Here is a 17,363-nt window from a genome sequence, read left to right as displayed (position 1 = left end):
CCCACCTCATGGGTCTTAAACGACCTAAAGCACATGACATAGTCAGTACTGTTGATGAACACAATAAATGTCCATAAATATCAGTTGCAATTTAAAAAACATTCTACTATTGAGAAGAGAAATCACTGTGCAAAGCACCACCATAAAGATAGGAGGTTTACCAAATAAACTCCAGAGAAGATGTCTGCGTCAAGGGAGAAAAGGTTCAAATTTAATCCTTGAGACTGACAGGACCATAAACATTAATATCATCACTTGGATTCAAAGTCCAGCTTCAAGGGAACAAGGATTACTCTGGTAGTTCTTGGACCAGGAAGCCTTAAGAATGTCATCAGATGACTACAGGGCTGGGTAGGAAAGAAAGGTCCCAGAGCAGGACACAGGACTTCCTGTGGGGACACATCTCACTCACACCCTACCTTGAGGTGATGAAGTCACTGGCTCACCTAACCCCAACTCACTTCCTTCCTCCTGTTCTCTGATCCCTCCTCCAGCTGCAGGCAGGGCATCAGAGGCCCACTGGCTATTCTCTGTCTCTCCCAGGATGGACTCCAGGTCTACCTCCTCCAGGGTGCTCCCCTCAGAGGACAGCAGTTTATCCAAGCCAAATTTCAGTATGTCACTCAACTTGAATGAAGAAAACGAGAGATCCAGTTAGTTCTCATGAAAACACAGATGAGGATGTGTGACTTGCTAAGTGTCTAAATGATACCAGGTAATTCTTTCCCTGATGGACTTTCTTCTCTTCCATCACAAATGACACCTGCCAGGCTGTTTTGAAGTTGGATGAGGAATAAGCAGAGAGGTGATAAATGATGATCAGAGATGTTGACTTTGACAATTATTTACAATACCAAAAAAAATTTGGGCCTCCAATTTTTTTGAGGAGTGGGGGCAGATAAAATGATTCCAGCATCTTCTATAGCACTTCTCACCAGCATTTTTTACAGGCACTTCCAGCAGTCCTGAGAGAACTCAGAGAACCTGTTGGCTACCTTCTTACCTCTCCCACTGCCAAACTCTTATAAAGAGAAGGTGCCACTGAATACCTCATCTCACCATGAGCTGCCACCTGTCCTTGCCAAGCCGCTTTGCTACTACAGTGGTTTATGGGATCCACTTTGGCAAAACCATAACCACCCTGATCACCAGACCCAAAAGCCCTTTCTCAATTTCAATCTCCCTGGATAGTCCTGCAGCACTCCCCATCCTGCCCTCTTGCAGGATATACTCCTAGGGGATATACTCAGCCTACTTTCTATGGCTACAGGAACCAGACTCTTAGATAGTGTTACCTGGCTTTCATTTGCTACTTGCAACTCTCCACCTCCCTAAGTACTATCTCTTAGGAATTCTGAACCAATTGGGATCCACATCATGGGACTTCATTTTCATTTTGCCCTTTTAGATTTGGTTAATTATCTCTAGATTGCCTATTCTGTAACTTGGAAACTTTAGCTTGAAAATACCCGAGATGAAAACTATGACAAAAACTAAGCAAAACCATACCTGTTATATTTATATTTAACTTTGGTGTACATTATATATATATATAACCAAGCCAAATGGCTTTGGCATTTAGTACCCAAAACAGAAGAAAGCCAAGTATTTATGATGAGGCTCAGTCCATACTGGGACCCTTCCCTCTTCCACTCCTTGGACTATGTCTCCTGGCTTCCCTCGCTACTGCTCACTCACAACATGTCTTTAAGGAACTACCCATTTTTTAAATGAAAACCACTTTATTATAGTAACTAAGAGCATGTAGTTGGAAGTTAAAGAGTGCTCGGATTAGAGTCATGAATCTGATGTTTGGAAAATTTCTTAAGATGGAGGTAAAGACAACATCTATCTCATTTTTTTGTTATTCTTCTTCTAAAACAACTGGAAAAAGTGCACGTCACACAATGCTTAGCACACAGTACGCATTCAATAAGTGTTCACCGCATCTTTATCTGTTCTCTGTTTCTGTTGTGTTCTCCTTCTAAAACAAGGAACCTGCTTTCCTTTTTCAGGACTTCACTGCTCTATACTGCTTAGATTTATCAAACCAGAACCACGTCTTTTACTATTAGATTCTTTTAATAACTTAAAAAAATGTCCTGCTGTATTTTGAGACAAGGCAGTGAGTTATCACCCTTGTTCCTGGCAACCATAAATAACTCACAGTCTGGTGGGGAGGAAAGAATCAAGACAGAACCAGAGTGTGATTTCTTGCCATGGCTTGGGCAGGAAGTCCCACCGAGGTCCTCTCCACCAGCCCATAGTTTGTACTGGCCCCAGGATCTGGTCCCATGGCAGAGCTTTTGCCTGTGCATTTCACAATGATGTGCTAGCAGCCAATGCCACAGGGAAACCCCTGACTGAATGCCTGGAGCTCCCTCCACTGGGGAAGCATCTCCTATAACTCCTGATGCCTGTGCCTTCACAACAGCCCATGATGAGCTCCTCTCCCAAGGTCCTGTGAAGAAGTATATTTAGAAACCTACAGTGTACACGCACCTCTCTCTCAAGCTTTCACCTTCCATTTGAAATTGCCTCTTCAATAGTGTGAAAATAAAATGCACAGCCTGCCCGGCCACCATGACAGATGAGCATGCAGAAGACTCAAAACACAAAAGGCCAAAGACTCCAGTTACTCTCTAAGATAAACTAAAGTCAAGCAAACAAACAAAACCTAGGGTTCTTCTTTCGGGTTCTAGTACCCCCAAATCTGTGACCCTTTCCTGCAGGTGAGTGACTCCCTAACAAAAACAGCACGTTCCCTGTCTGCAATGCTGATGTGTAAAGATACAGATGTGAGAAAACTGCCATTTTTAAACTCATGCTTGGGCTAGTTGTAAATTTGATGATTCTGCTTGTAATACTGTGTAATTTTTCCCTTTCATATACCTCTTGAATTTTTTGTTTGATAAGCTGATCCTTTTAAAGCCTGGTTTTTCTTGCAAATTTTTCTAATTCCTTTCTTTTCTGAGTCTCCCTCTAACAATAATGTATATTGATTTTTACTACAAATTCTGTTGACTAAAGCCTACATTATCTTCATCTTTCTAATTTCTATCCCTGTCTTCCTACTTTCTACTCTCATCTTTCAGGCTTAAAGGCTTAAAGCCATCTTGGAACTTGCTCTCTCTCACTGCCTGCCTCAAAACAATAGCCAACTCCTGTCATTTCTCTGCAGTTTCCTACAGCAGACTTTCCCACAGCTACTACCTTTTCTCAGACATTTATTACTCTCTTCATGCTTGAATCATACTAGATACTAGGGGTTGATCTCTCTGCATCTAATCCCTCAGAAGGACTTGGGGTATATTATAATATAGGTTCAATTTTATCTCAAAGGCTGCTGCTAAGGAATAACTCTAAACCTCCTACCAAAAGAGAGCTCTCTAGGATATTCTAAGCCAGCAATTGACTCCCATCTAATTTTTCCTTCTTCAACAAATTAACTCTAGTGCTTTCATCCCTATATCCTATGGCATAATTTTGAATTCCTAATCTTGTTCACTCATCTCTGAGTATGGAATGAGTACTGTAAGTCACTACTCAAAGCATCTGGGATTAAGGAGGAGCTATGGAACTAATCATCACTGATTTAAAAAAAAGGAAGAAAAAAAAAGAACTTAAACAAATTCTCTCTGAGGTAACTCGTGGCACACTCATCTTTAGAAGCCATAAAGAGATTAGATCCTTGATGTTCAGTTACATGCTCAAAGTCATACATCCAGTAAGGGATAAGATGTGAATTTCAATCCAAGTTAGATGGTTCAAAGCTCATTCTTTTTATTCTATTTTCTCTGCCTTTAAATGCCACCCTCATTTTTAGCTTGTATGGCACCTTGCATGTAGTTAGGTACTGAGAGGGTAAGAATTAGGCCAATGAAAATAATGTGTAATTTGCAACAATGGGTGGTTAATGCTGGTCCTTTTTATTTGCATTCTCATCCAAAGATAGTACTGGTTATAAATCATGAGACTCTAAAAGGAACACATTTTACCTGGAGGTCAGGATCAGCCAAAGGTTTCTGGGCTCCCAGAGTAAAATGGTCTCTTTCTATGATCGTGTTGGTGAGCTGCAGTTTGGAGGCTGCTTTCCTATAAACTATTTCTTCCACAGTGTCTCGGCCAATCAGCCGGATCACTTTCACAGCCCTGTACGGGAGTCAAATGAGAGCAGTGTTAGAAGTCTGCAAAGCTGGGGAAAAAAGCATGCCAGGAAAATACACCCAAAAGGAAGCAAAACCAAATGCCACATTCAGGGAACAATGAAAAGGACACTGCTCATTGGGACCTGAGCATTTGTTAGAGAAATCTGGCCTCAACTTCTTCCTGTACTTTTCTCCAAAATAGAAAGAGGAAGGAAGATGAAGTGACCACTATTGGGCCTTCATCTGTAGCCAGGATAACCCCTGGCAGGCATGTTACCTCAAGTCAAAGGGTAGCTGAACACAACTTTGTTTCCTCTTTGTGATACTGGGAACCCAACCCAGGAGAGCTTTACCATGAAGTTATAATCCTAGCCTTAAAAAAAAAGTTTTGAGACAGGGTTTAGGTAAGTTGCAAGGTTGGCTTTAAACTTGATCTTCCTGCTTGAGTCTCCCATGCTGATAATGATTACAGGCATGTGCACCCACTGGCTTTAACTTCATTTTTAAACTGAATTAGGATCTAACGTGAGAAACATGAACTAAATAAATTCTAAGTTTCTTCTAATCATTTTAGAATTTAACTGTTCTTTTCAACAAAGTGAGTCTGAACTGATCATGGGACCACTGATCCCCCAACATTGCTCTACAAGCCAGCAGCACAACGGGGTTCAAACCCAGTGGACTCTAACTCCAACGTGGCACTGTTGTCAGCAATACACGGTCCACCTTCCTCCCCAATCCACAGCTGCAAGCCAACAGAGCAGAAAGGTGCCAATGACTAACTCACTCACTTGTTCTGGCCAATTCAGTGAGCTCTGGCAGCTGCCCGCAAGTCATTTTGAGGATTAAAATCACTGTCAGAAAAAATAACAGTATCTGCTGCTTTTAAGTTCATGCCAACTCCACCTGAAAACCATACAAAAAAGGAGCATGATCAGCAACACACAAATAAGGAACTAGAAAACACACAAGGCAGGACTGGGTCCTACTGAAAATCTGAAATCAGTCCAACTGACTGGTTTCATGCTTCAAACTGAAATTTCTGCCCCAAACTTCAGGTTTTGACCACCCTACAGTGGTCAAAAGTGCTACCTCACCTTTCATTGCATGAACTGGGAAAATTTAATTATCAAATATAACAGAATGAGAGGTAAGCAGAAGAAAAGGATGCTTAAGTTAATTGCACGAAGACATTTAATATTTGTTTGAAAACCTTGATTGGATTTTGCTTCAAACAGTCTGTGAATAAGGACACAAGTTCTTTCAGAAAACAGCTCCAAAAATAAGAGGTCTGGGGGCTGCAGTTGTAGCTCATACAATATGATAGGTCCTAGCTTAAGTAAGTTCTCTCGACTTTGTGATCTTTCATCCAATTTTAAAAAAATTACAGAAATGTCTTAGATGCCAAGGGCAAGGGTGGGAAAAAACAGAAGGTGTTAGACTCTACGGGGGAAAGGGGTAGATTCTCGACTTTCTTCAAAGGAATTCTCAAGAAATTTTATTCTAAGAAGAAACTAGGAAGAAAGGAGAAAAAGGCACAGGTGGAAAACAGTTTGATTTTTTTTCCTGAAAGGGTAGGTGTATCAGGAAGCCTATGGGCACACAGTTTCAGGGAAGGGAAGAACCAGTCTCACATCATACCATGGGAAGACGCTGAGAGCTAAGGTTCTAGAAGGAAACTAGAGAGTTCCCACTGGTCTTTGACTAGGTTCTGAACACACACCCATTTTCTCCTTATTTTTCCATTAAAATGGTGAAATGTTTCATTTGTAAATGGCAAACACAGTAAAATGTTTGCTTTGGCATATGAGGGAAGAAAACTTCATTTGACAAAGAAAAGAAAATACTTTGAAAATGCTTTGAGATTTAATTAGCAAGTGACCTCACTCAGCACAGCACAGTCATTTGTCAGAAGCTTCCCTGGCTGTCCTTCCTCACCCCATCGCCACCCCTCCAATGCACACACTCTGTGTTATAGTGTGTTTTATGTTACCGAAAGGGCTCTTATATATAAATGTTTCCTTTCAAATACAAATAACTCTGACATGGTTACAGATGTTTAGTTTCCAATTAGCAGTAACCCTACACTCAAGAATGCCCCTCCTTTTGCTCCTGACCTTTTGCAAATGATTTCCCAAAGGAATCTGGCATCCATACAGGAGAAAGAATGGAAAGTGGGAAAAGTGCCAGAACTTTCTGCTTTCAGATACCCTATACTAGGGTACTCTCTAAACCCCATAACCAGGTTAAAAAGCAAAACAGAACTGCTCAAAAGGTAATGTAATTGCCAAAGAAGAAAGAAGCCATTTTTAAAGTAATATTTAATTAAATGACATTAATTATAAAGCAATGATTAAATGTAATTTAAAATTTCCTTCTAGTACAAATTGTTTAAATGGAAGGTTAGATGATAGTTGGATTTACATATATATATACACTAAGCAAAAACACATTTCCAGGTTACCATTTTGCAAGCTATTGAGAGGAGGGAGCTGGAGTAGTGAGAAAATTTAGAACCTAGTGACTACCAGGATAAAAAATTGGAACATCTGGGTTTTCACTCTTGCTTTGGACACTGAGTTTTTTGAGTTGGCAAGTCCCAGTAACCTCTGAGTCTCAGTCCAGTTGAGAGGCGTGCAGTAATCTACATCCAGCCCTTTGATGTGCTCTCCAGGAAGCGCTCCAAGAAGGTGCTTTGGAAACACAAAATTGTTTCGATGCACTGTGCCCATGGCTTGCCAAGTGCTCACACTGCTGAACTGCTGGCCTCTAGGTAGCCCTAAAGAGAGATTTAAAATCATGGCGTAATTCTACACTGTTTTAAAAAGATATGATAATAAACTGATGACATGAAGACAAACAGGTTCTTTCTTTGTCCTCTATTAACAATGATGAAGAAGAGTTTCCAGCCTCTGTTTGTGCACTGCTGGGGGTTGAACTCAGGACCTCACACCTGCCAGGCAAGTACCACTGAACTATATCCCCTGCCCATCTACAGCCTTTCTGAAAAAAATACCCTCCATCTCCCAGACTCCACTTCTTCTGTAAAGTAAAGCAAACAAATTGAGGTCTTGAAGGTCTTATAAACTTTTATCATTGTCTGAAAATCATTTCCTCAATAGCCCTGTGTGTACTCTAAGACCGTTCTGGGCATCTACAAAGCCTACAAGACATGCAGATACTAATGCCTTTCAACTTCTAGTCTCTCACTCCAATAAATTCATTCCATGTTCACTTTATGTATTTATTTAAGATGTGGTTTTGCTATGTTGCCCAGTTTGGCCTTGACCTTCTGGGCTCAAGTGATCCTCTTGCCTCTAGCCGGGAACACAGGCCTGTGCAACCACACCTGGCCCAATGTTCATTTTAATCACATATTTGTTATCCTGGCATTGTGTGACAAGAAAAATGATGTATTTTTAATTACAATACTTGTATTCTGCAATTGTATAGTTCTTGGCAGTTTATGAGATGCCTGTATACCTGTAATCTCTTTACTATGCAACATTCCTGTAGGACAAGAGGGAATTAACAGGTGAAAAATAAAATAAAACTCAGGAAGGTTAGGTAGACCCCCTGCCAGGATGTGTAAGCAGCAGTGCCCAGGACAGAATTGTGATCCATGGCTCCAAGGGAGAGTTCCTTGTCTACCCTAAGCTGTTGTTCACAACAGGAAGTTAAGGAAGCATAAAAGTATCTACCAGATATAAAAACACACGCTCATGCCAGGGGCAGTGGCACTCATCTATAATCCCAGCAGCTTGGGAGGCTGAGGCAGGAGGATCCAAGTTCAAAGCCAGCCTCATCAACAGCAAGGGACTAAGCAACTCAGTGAGACCCTGTCTCTAAATAAAATACAAAATAGGGCTGGGGATGTGACTCAGTGGTCGAGTGCCCCTGAGTTCAATCCACCTTCCCAAACACATACACACACATTCATTTACAAGAATATGGAAAATCTCCAAATAAGTTCATTTTTTTATAAACATTTTCAGGATTATGAAAACACACTGGAGCCTAATATAAACTATGGACTTCCTCAAAAGAGAGACTTATGAACATGTATATGTACACACACACACACACACACACACACACACACACACACACACACACACACTTTCCCATATAGTTTATCCAGGTCAAGAATCCCCAGATTCTTTGGCACACACTGGATGGCCACACAGTGTGGCAGTCAGGTGTGTGCTCTATTTCATGTGATATAAAAATGGAATTAGGACACTGCTCATGGGGAACCACTAGCTCAGGGAATACATGCTGGTCACAAATCTGTGGTACCCACAGAGACACACATGCTATGGAGAAGGATAACAAAGGGAAGTGGGAGAGAGAGTTGGAATGGCTTTCTGGAGGAGAGAGTACCAAGGTATATATCATCCTTCCAACCTTTGTACCTAACACTTCAGATACCAGGCAAGTTTAGAATGCAGTATTCTGAGCACAGGAGAACTATTCTGCCGATACCATTCTAATTTCCCCTTTCACAGGGCGCAGCGGAGTACTTATAAGGTGTTTCCCCTTGTACATTCACCCTTTGAATTGTTCCTTTCCTAAAGAATTCAAAGGTTAAGTGGCTGCAGAGCACCAAAAGTGTTTCTGCCCACCCAACCTATAGGGAGATCCGCTAAGTACCCACAGCAACCTCAGTCTTTGAAAGTCTTAGTTGGTTTCAGGCTCTAGCCAATATCCTCTTCGACTCTTCCTCACTAACATAATTATTAATGCTCCCCTGGTTCCTCCTTAATCCAAGACCCTACCTCCAGTGCTGAGCTTTGATTTTTAGGCTATACTCTCTATATAGTAGAGGTCCCCAAAGTTCAGATGATGATGGACAGGAGCCCCGACTTAATCAAAGTTAGCACTTTGGGAGCTGAGCTGAGTTCAAATAAGCTGTGTCTGACTATCCTCACGATACCTACTGAGGGAATTCAAATGCCTGACCATTAATATTTCTCATATGGTATGGCTGCCTGGTTTTGGAAAATGGTCACCCACTGGCAACCCACAATTGGGATGACCCTTTTGCTGAAGGTAGGGTAAGACTAAGCAGCCTCCTGGTCATACTGCTCATTTTGGTTTTTGTTTGTTTTTTAAAAAAAACTTTCTTCCTATATTTATTTTGTCAAGCCAACTACCATTTAATCTGTAATTCCCTGAACACTTGCAATGAATGTCCTTTCACCCTTGCATCCTTGGGAAACATCTCATCTGAACTCTGCTAAGGAATGACCTCAGAGTCAATCACTGTGCAGGTACTGCACTTGAACAGTTGGCTTTCAGAGCAGGGGAGGACTCATCTACCTTTCCCACAGTATCCCTCGGGCCATCATGTCTACTAGAATGAAATGATCTTGAGAGCAGAAACAGGATCTTCATAGAGCACACAGGACAGGAGTCAAGAACATGTTCTGGAATCCAGCATACCTAAGTTTAAATCCAAGTCCTACCACTTACTACTGTGTGACCCTGTACAAGCGAGTAAACTTTCTAAATTCTTCATATACCACATAGGGCCTTGTAAAAATTAAATGAGATAAAGCATGTAAAACACAATGCCTATCAGACAGTGATCAAAAAGTGGTAGCTATTATCAAATCTAGTAAGTGGAATAATGTGAAAACTTAAAACCTCCATTAACATATATACACTCTCTCTATTTTTCTCCAATGTTCTGTCTCAACAACTGTCCAGGAAACAGCCCTGCCTGTACCAAAGAGGCTCTTCATGCTTACTACACCTACCCTTCTCCCTCCTCACCAAATGAGCTGCAACAAGGGGCAGGAAGCTGGGGTTTCTTTGGCACCTACTGACTATTCTCTGGGTTCAGAGAACTCTGTGCTTTTAAAAGCATGTGTATATACATATACATGTATAAAAAAGAGAAATACTAAAAAAAATAAGTTTGTATCTAGTGAATGTGAAAAGGCAGTCATTCTCTGTGTTTTGGTACTATTAACCATGTTGCAATTCCAGGCATCCCTAAAACCATTCTCTGCATTCTTGGAGAATACAGCAATGGTCAAGGTTGCCAGATTCTCTACTTGTCCTTCCTAGACCCATTTTCAAGTCATCAAAAGATCTACCACCACCTGAACTAATTGCTCCTTTCCTGTAACTCAAAAAAGTTGCATTTACTGTAATTGTGCACTCTGCACAGCTCATGAATTTCTTTATTTAAATATATTTCTTAGAAAAGCAGTGGGTTCAGAACTTTTCAAGTTTGATTTTCTAAAGTCCTTCATTTGGGTATTAAGGGGAAAGTAAGAACAGTAGAGAGTACTGAGCTAAAAACTGTACATCTCCAGAAGCCTGGGTGGAAAGCCTTCTAGATCTAACAAACAAAATAAAGCAAAAATTATTATGCTTTTGGGGCTGGGATTGTGTCTCAGTGGTAGAGCGTTTGCCTAGCACAGGCGGGACCTGGGTTCGATCCCCAGCACCACATAAAAATAAAGGCATTGTGTTGTGTCCATCTACACCTAAAAAAATAAATATTAAAAAACAAAACAAAACAAAAAAAAACTATTATGCTTTTGAGGTAGAATGTTTAGTGTAAATCTCTGGACCTACCAAGTAGCTCAAAAGTAATACTGCTCTTTAAAAATTAAGACTCTTCATCATGTTAAAACCTTTCTAAAGTATACTTTTATGGCAGTGACATTTTATGCTGACAATAATAAGCCATGATAGAATATTTTAAAACTTCAGTGCATGACCAATCGGGACAAGCTAAACAGCAGCCTGGGCCTTAGCAGATGCATGATTTTGAGGCCACCTTGACTCTGGCTCTCAGTTACCAAGGCTTTTGTCCAGGCTGATCTGCCACAGAATATAAATTCTAGGCTATGAAAATGGGAGCTGCCAGGAGCTGGGGAGTGGTTTCCATCACCTTGATATATCTCTCTCTTTTTTAAAAATTAATTAATTTATTTTAATTGGATATATATGACAGAAGAATGCATTTGGATTCATTGTACACAATTGCAACACAACTTCACATTTCTATGGTTATACATAATGTAGCAAGAACTGGGCACAGCACTCAGCCACATAATGTGGCAAGGACACAAGGTCACAGAGATAATGGCTGCTAGCATTCATGCCATTCCTTTTAGTGCAAGAAAATAAAGTAAGGGAATTTTTCCACCAAAGAAAGGGAAAGGTTTACAGTGTGGTAGTTATTTTTAAAAGCTTTTGGAAGAATGTGTTTTAATTATTTAGAATTACAGCCAGGGACTGGGGGTGTAGCTCAGGAGGTAGAGCACTTGCCTAGTATGTGCAAGGCCATGGGTTTAATCCCCAGTATGGGGGCTGGATAAAAAGCCACAAAACAGAATTACAACCAGGTATAGTGAAACATACCTGTAATCCTATCTATTCAGGAGAATTATGCAGGAGGTTAGCAAATTCAAGAGCAGCTGAGGGAACATAGAGAAACCTGTCTCAAGCTCAGTGGAAGAGCACTTGCCTAGTATGCCAAGGCTCTGGTTTCAACCCCCAGTACCCACCCCACACACAGAAAATCGGAATTACTAACATTCCTTCTCCTCCTTCTTCTTCCTTTTTCTTTGTGCAGAATTGGGAATTGAACCCAGGGGCACTCTACCACTGAGCTGCATCCCCAACACTTTTTGTTGTGTTGTTATTGTTGTTTTGCAGTAAGGGAGATTGAACCCAGGTATGTCTTACCTCTGAGCTACTCCCCTGCTCCTTTTTACTTTATATTTTGAGACAAGATCTCACCAAATAGCCCAGGTTGGCCTTGTACTTGTGAACTTCCCACCTCAACCTCCAGAGATCCTGAGATTATAGGCATGTGCCTAGCATGATGCCCACTGTGTCAAATATTTCTTAAATAAATGAAAGGATGCATAATTTCTGTATATTAATCCCTTATTACTTATTCTTATCAAAACAGAGATGAAGTATGAAAATTATGTTTCATTTAAATTTTTCATCATTTTTTGCCTAGACAACAACAAATGCAATTTTGAAAATAAATCCATTGGTTATCATGGGGTGATACTTTTAAGTATTTTATCCCACTTTTATACTCAGATAAACCCAATACAACAAGTACACAACATTATATAAATATATGTTGGTTTTTCACTTTAGTGGGAACATGTACAAAATGATGAGTCCAAATAGAACATAACCACAACCAAATAAAAGGCCTTATACTGATTTCTTTCTGTCATGACTGTGGATGTGGAATCCTTTACAAGCAATTTAGCCCACTAATTCCAATGGTTAGAATTCGTATTTGCAGACCCCATTCACAATGAATTGACAGCCTAAATATGTTTTCTACCAATCCAATTAGTCTTTAACAAAACAAAGTCTTACAGCTTTATAAAGTACTACCTTTTAAAAGGCAAATCAGTCACAGGACTTTGAGCCAAAGGCATCCATCAAATTGTAATCTTTCTTCAAAATATAGAACCCATATCATACTGGGCTAGGTTCCACAAAGGATTTGGCAATGTCCCCTGCTGTCCTCTATCATCATTGATCACTTCAGGTCAAATTACCCTTCAATCACTTGAAGTATCATATTTATTTAGAGAGAAGTTCAAAATGCCTGAATAAAAATCTTTAATATTTTTAATGACAAGCAAAGATAAACATAGGTCAGAATCTTCATGGGCTTAGGAAAAAATAATAAGTCATCAGCTTTAAGGGACTATTTTGGTCATGTGAAACCTTCTCATGAAGCAGAAACACATGGTTTCCTTTGTGTCTCTTTTAAGTGAGATTACTTTTGCAACATCTTAAAATTAAAATATTAGTATCTAACAATGTAGCCAGAGGCAAGTTACATAATGTCCTCTCATATTCCCTTCTGTAAAAGGTTATTTTAGGAGAAGTGATCTCTACAGTTTCCTTCAATAACAAGATCCTATAAATCAATGGGCATTTAAACAGTCCAGGCAGATGGCTATCTTTTTTTTTATTATTATTCTCACATATCTTCATGGTCTCTCTTGACTTGTTCCATTGCTTAATCTCATAATAATATTGATGCTGATAATAAAAATTTTATGCCTAACACTAACCATACTCAATCTCCTTATAGTTGGAGCCAACATCCTCCAGTTTGGGCAATCTGTGGAGTTGGAGAACAAATGACCAGTGTTTTCTACATACAGGAAAATCTTTCATTAGCTCTACTGAAATCCTGTCATTAAAGCACCCCTGACTCTTCCCATCCAAGGGCCACAACAACCCAAGTCCTTTAATCACAGAAAACCTCCTCTCTAGAATTTAGTTAATTATTTTACCTCTACAGAGAGTTGAATTAATCTGTCCAATACCATCAGCAAAAACAATGATTGGTGCTACTGCTGGATGAGAGAAATTTGAGCATTTCTTTTAATATGATTGCTCTGTAGAGATTGCAATTGTTTTTGCTGAAGTTAATTAATGCCCCGAATGACCTTCCTCATATTTCGTAGCAACACTTCAAGCTAAAATCAGAAAGAATGACTTTTTAAAAATTATAAAGTACAGGAAAAGCCTTGAAAAATCCCAAGAAATTGCACTTTTTTTTTGCCTGGAAAAAATAGCACAAAAGAGCAAGGGATACTAAGATGTTAGCAAGAGACCCATCCCAGGGAAGATATCTTCTCTCAAATGAAAACTTCAGTTAGGTAAACTGAGTCATACTTCTGCATGCCTACAGTATCCCAAATAGACTACAGCCAGCCCTTTTTAAAATAAGTCCAGGGAAAGTTTTACATCCTCCTTTGGTTGACCCATGCCCATGTTTAGACTGCCACAGTCAAAAAGTACTTCCTTCTGTGTAAGTAGACTCCTTCTTGCTATAATTTAATTTTGTTTTCTGGTTCTACATGCCAGAGAAATAAATGAATCTATGCCTAAAAGACTTGGTCCCAGAATACACTCGAAATAACAAAACAAACAACCCAGTTAAAAAAAATGGGTCAGGGGCTGGGGATGTGGTTCAAGCAGTAGCATGCTCACCTGGCATGCGTGCGGCCCGGGTTCAATCCTCAGCACCACATACCAACAAAGATGTTGTGTCCACCGAAAACTGAAAAATAAATAGTAAAAATTCTCTCTCTCTCTCTCTCCTCTCTCACTCTCTCTTTAAAAAAAATGGGTCAAAGCTCTGAACAGACACTTCAACAAAGAATATATATGGATGGCACATAAACACATGTAAAAGATGCTCAAGATCCCCAGTTGTTTGGGAAGTTCAAATTAATACCCCAAGTAGACATAACTACATACTCACTAGAAAGGCTAAAATGAAAAACATCGAGCACACGAAGTGTTGGCTAGGACATGGAACAACTGGAACTCTCATACTCTGTTGGTGGGAATGTAAAATAATACAATCACCTTGGAAAACACATTGTTCAATTTCTTAAAGTTAAACATACACCAACCATATAGTTCACCCATTCCACTTCTGTATGTTTACTCTAGAGAAATGAAAGCACGTCTAGAATATGACTTGTACATGAAATCTTCATAGCAACTCATTTATAATGGTCCCAAATTGGATACAAGATAAATGTCTAAAATGGTTGAGTACATAAATAAACAGTTGCGTACATAAATAAATATATGGTAGATCAATATGATGGAATTCTATTTGATGATAAAAAGGAAAAAAAATTCATGGGTACGTGTAACAAATGGCTGAATCTCAAAATAATTAGGCTGAGTGAAAAAGTCAGACAAAATAGAACACGTACTGTATGATTTAATTTACATGAAATACAAAGAAGTGCAAATTAACTTAGAGTGACAGAACCCGGAACAGCCAATGCCAGCAATGGAGTGGCTGTGTAAGGACTACAAAGGGTGAAGGATATGTTCACTATCTTGACGATGGTGATGGTTTTAGATTGTATATAAACTTATCAAACTATACATTTTAAACATGTGCAGTTTATGTCAGACCTCACTGAAACTGTTCTTAAAGAAAATCCTATCATATCCACTAGAAAAGTTGAGGTATAATCCTGTCTTCTTTTCTCTTCTCTTCCTCTAGCCCTATCTCTGGAACATCCTGTCTTCTCTCCCTCAGATTAAACAAGTCCAGTTATTTCTTTTAAACTTTTCCAACCAGAATTAACTTTTCCTTGTGCTCTCTTAAAAAATCAAATCAATAAATACTTAAGTCCTAATAATCACATAAGAACTAAAAACCAAAAATGTTTTTAGGACAATGTTCTGAAGCTTCCACATGCTCTCTTCTAGACAATCTCAGAGAGATTAAGTAACTTGCCCAAGCTCATAAAGGAAGTGAGTGAACAAGCTGGATTCAAAGTCAGGTGCCTCTAACTCAAAAGCCTACACTAGGAGCTGGGGTTGTGGCTTAGCGGTAGAGCGCCCGCCTAGTACATGTGAGGCCCTGGTTTCGATCCTTAGCACCACACAAAAATAAATAAATAAAATAAAGGTATTATGTACAACTAAAGAAAGAAAGAAAGAAAAAAAGCCTACACTAATATTGAAACTGATGCACTCCAATTCTAAGGCATTTTTACCATCAAAGAATTGAGCAATAATATATATTAAAAGAAATTCAGCTGTATTACTTTTAAGTGTACATACAACTCAAATTATTCAACCAAGAGATGCCAAATCTGATGGACCGTCTTCAATAAACTCATCTGCATTTGGTGGTATAATTTTCCATGTGAGCTATTAAGGTAAAACAGATTTTCTCTTCTTCTTGAGTAGATTAAACCAGTTTTATATATTAAATACCCCCCAAAGTTGCCTTTTCCATAGCAAAAAGGTAACTTTGATTCAAACCAGTTTGAATCATCCCAAATTCTGAAAAAACCAAGCCAAATCAGTGACTGTCCTCACTGGATATAGTCCAAATGAATGCACAATGGAAACAGCTGTGCAAAGTCCAAAGATGAAACAAAAATGAGCACACACACGTACCCTGCCACTAATTAAAAATGTACTAGTGTTACAAGTATACAGTTTCAGTGGTGGTGTTATCTTTGTTCAGAAGCATGGTACATTATTGTAAAGCTGAAGCTATCTAGCATTTAATTAGGTTACTAATTATGGGGAGACTCATATTACCTTCAAGTCTTTTCCTGGATTGTGACCATGCCTTAATGTATTAATTTCATGATGACTACATTTTAAGATGGGGCACATTTAAATGCAGAGTACTGGTCACATTCTCCAAAATGTCCACATGATAAGATTTTAGCTATGTATAGTTTGAGACATTTATTAGAAAAAAATCACTGTTAATTCTCACTCCTAATTTTAATAGTCAAGAGATATTTTATATTGCATTTTAAGTATAAGTTAGCATTTCACAGTCTTCACCCAAAGTATAAATACAAATATCAACAGAAACAAAAAAATCATTAAGTGACATTCTGTATTTCCATTTGTGTCCAATCAACTAATAAATTCAGCCTTAATGCACTATCATCTTACTCCCTAGCTCTCCTTTATGCCTATCAGAAATAAAATAAAGTCAGTGTAAAATGTATGAGTCATTATTCTTCAGTCATGCCAAAGCCATAACCTTTAACCTAAGATTACAAATAAAGTGCTATGTGTGAAATTCAATACTGTTTTAACTTTTGTGTGTTGAGGTCTAATAAATATAACATTTCGGAAGAAAATTAACACATTCTGGATCAATTCCATTCATTTTCATGATTTCCTCAGTAGATTTCTACGGCTTTGACTAAGCTTGCTAGTGTGCAGATCTGGGATGAACTGATGAAGTTTGGCATCATTTAGTTTATAATCTGTATCACCAGTTAGTACAAGGCACAGAAATGTTTGTTCCCCTATGCACTTCAAAGTACTTCATTTATTATCTAAACAGTTATTCTGACAAAACCATTAGTCAAGAAGAAAGTAAAGATATATTATTTTTTAAACGATGCAACTTTCACACCAGACTCCTTTAACCACCCATGCTATTTCTGGCAAAGTTTTTATTTCCTAAAGAATATATCCCCTGTCGCCATTCCAATTTTTTCTTGCCTATGAAAAGGCCAGGGCTTGTTTTTAATTAGTTTTCACTCAAAGTGAGCTTTTATATATTTCAAGATTTACCTTAACTTTTCCCTAAGTCCCTCATTTTTCTAGCCTCTTCTAAGGAAATACTAAATTTAAATATGAGCAAGCGCCTGCAAAAATCAAATTGACTTTATCAGCTAACTTCAA

The 17,363-nt window shown here is 38.9% G+C and overlaps 1 long non-coding RNA gene across 4 annotated transcripts in view; it reads right to left on the bottom strand.

The window, feature by feature from the left end:
- Positions 1-433: 433 nt before the first annotated feature.
- Positions 434-17,363, bottom strand: part of LOC144373781 (uncharacterized) — a 39,418-nt gene continuing 22,488 nt past the window's right edge. For 2 of the 4 annotated variants that reach the window (XR_013433329.1, XR_013433332.1), the window contains exons 2-4: positions 4,940-5,054; positions 3,999-4,152; positions 437-627 (exon numbers count right to left, since the gene is read on the bottom strand). This is a non-coding gene — a long non-coding RNA (uncharacterized LOC144373781). Of the gene's footprint in view, positions 628-675; positions 772-3,998; positions 4,153-4,939; positions 5,055-6,755; positions 6,928-17,363 lie in introns of those variants that run through there. The other 2 variants (XR_013433331.1, XR_013433330.1) reach the window with 2 other exon arrangements.

The sequence above is a fragment of the Ictidomys tridecemlineatus genome, unplaced genomic scaffold, assembly GCF_052094955.1.
Source record: "Ictidomys tridecemlineatus isolate mIctTri1 unplaced genomic scaffold, mIctTri1.hap1 Scaffold_4888, whole genome shotgun sequence".
In the NCBI taxonomy this organism is placed as follows: domain Eukaryota; kingdom Metazoa; phylum Chordata; class Mammalia; order Rodentia; family Sciuridae; genus Ictidomys; species Ictidomys tridecemlineatus.
This window is presented reverse-complemented; position numbering and strand designations above follow the sequence as displayed.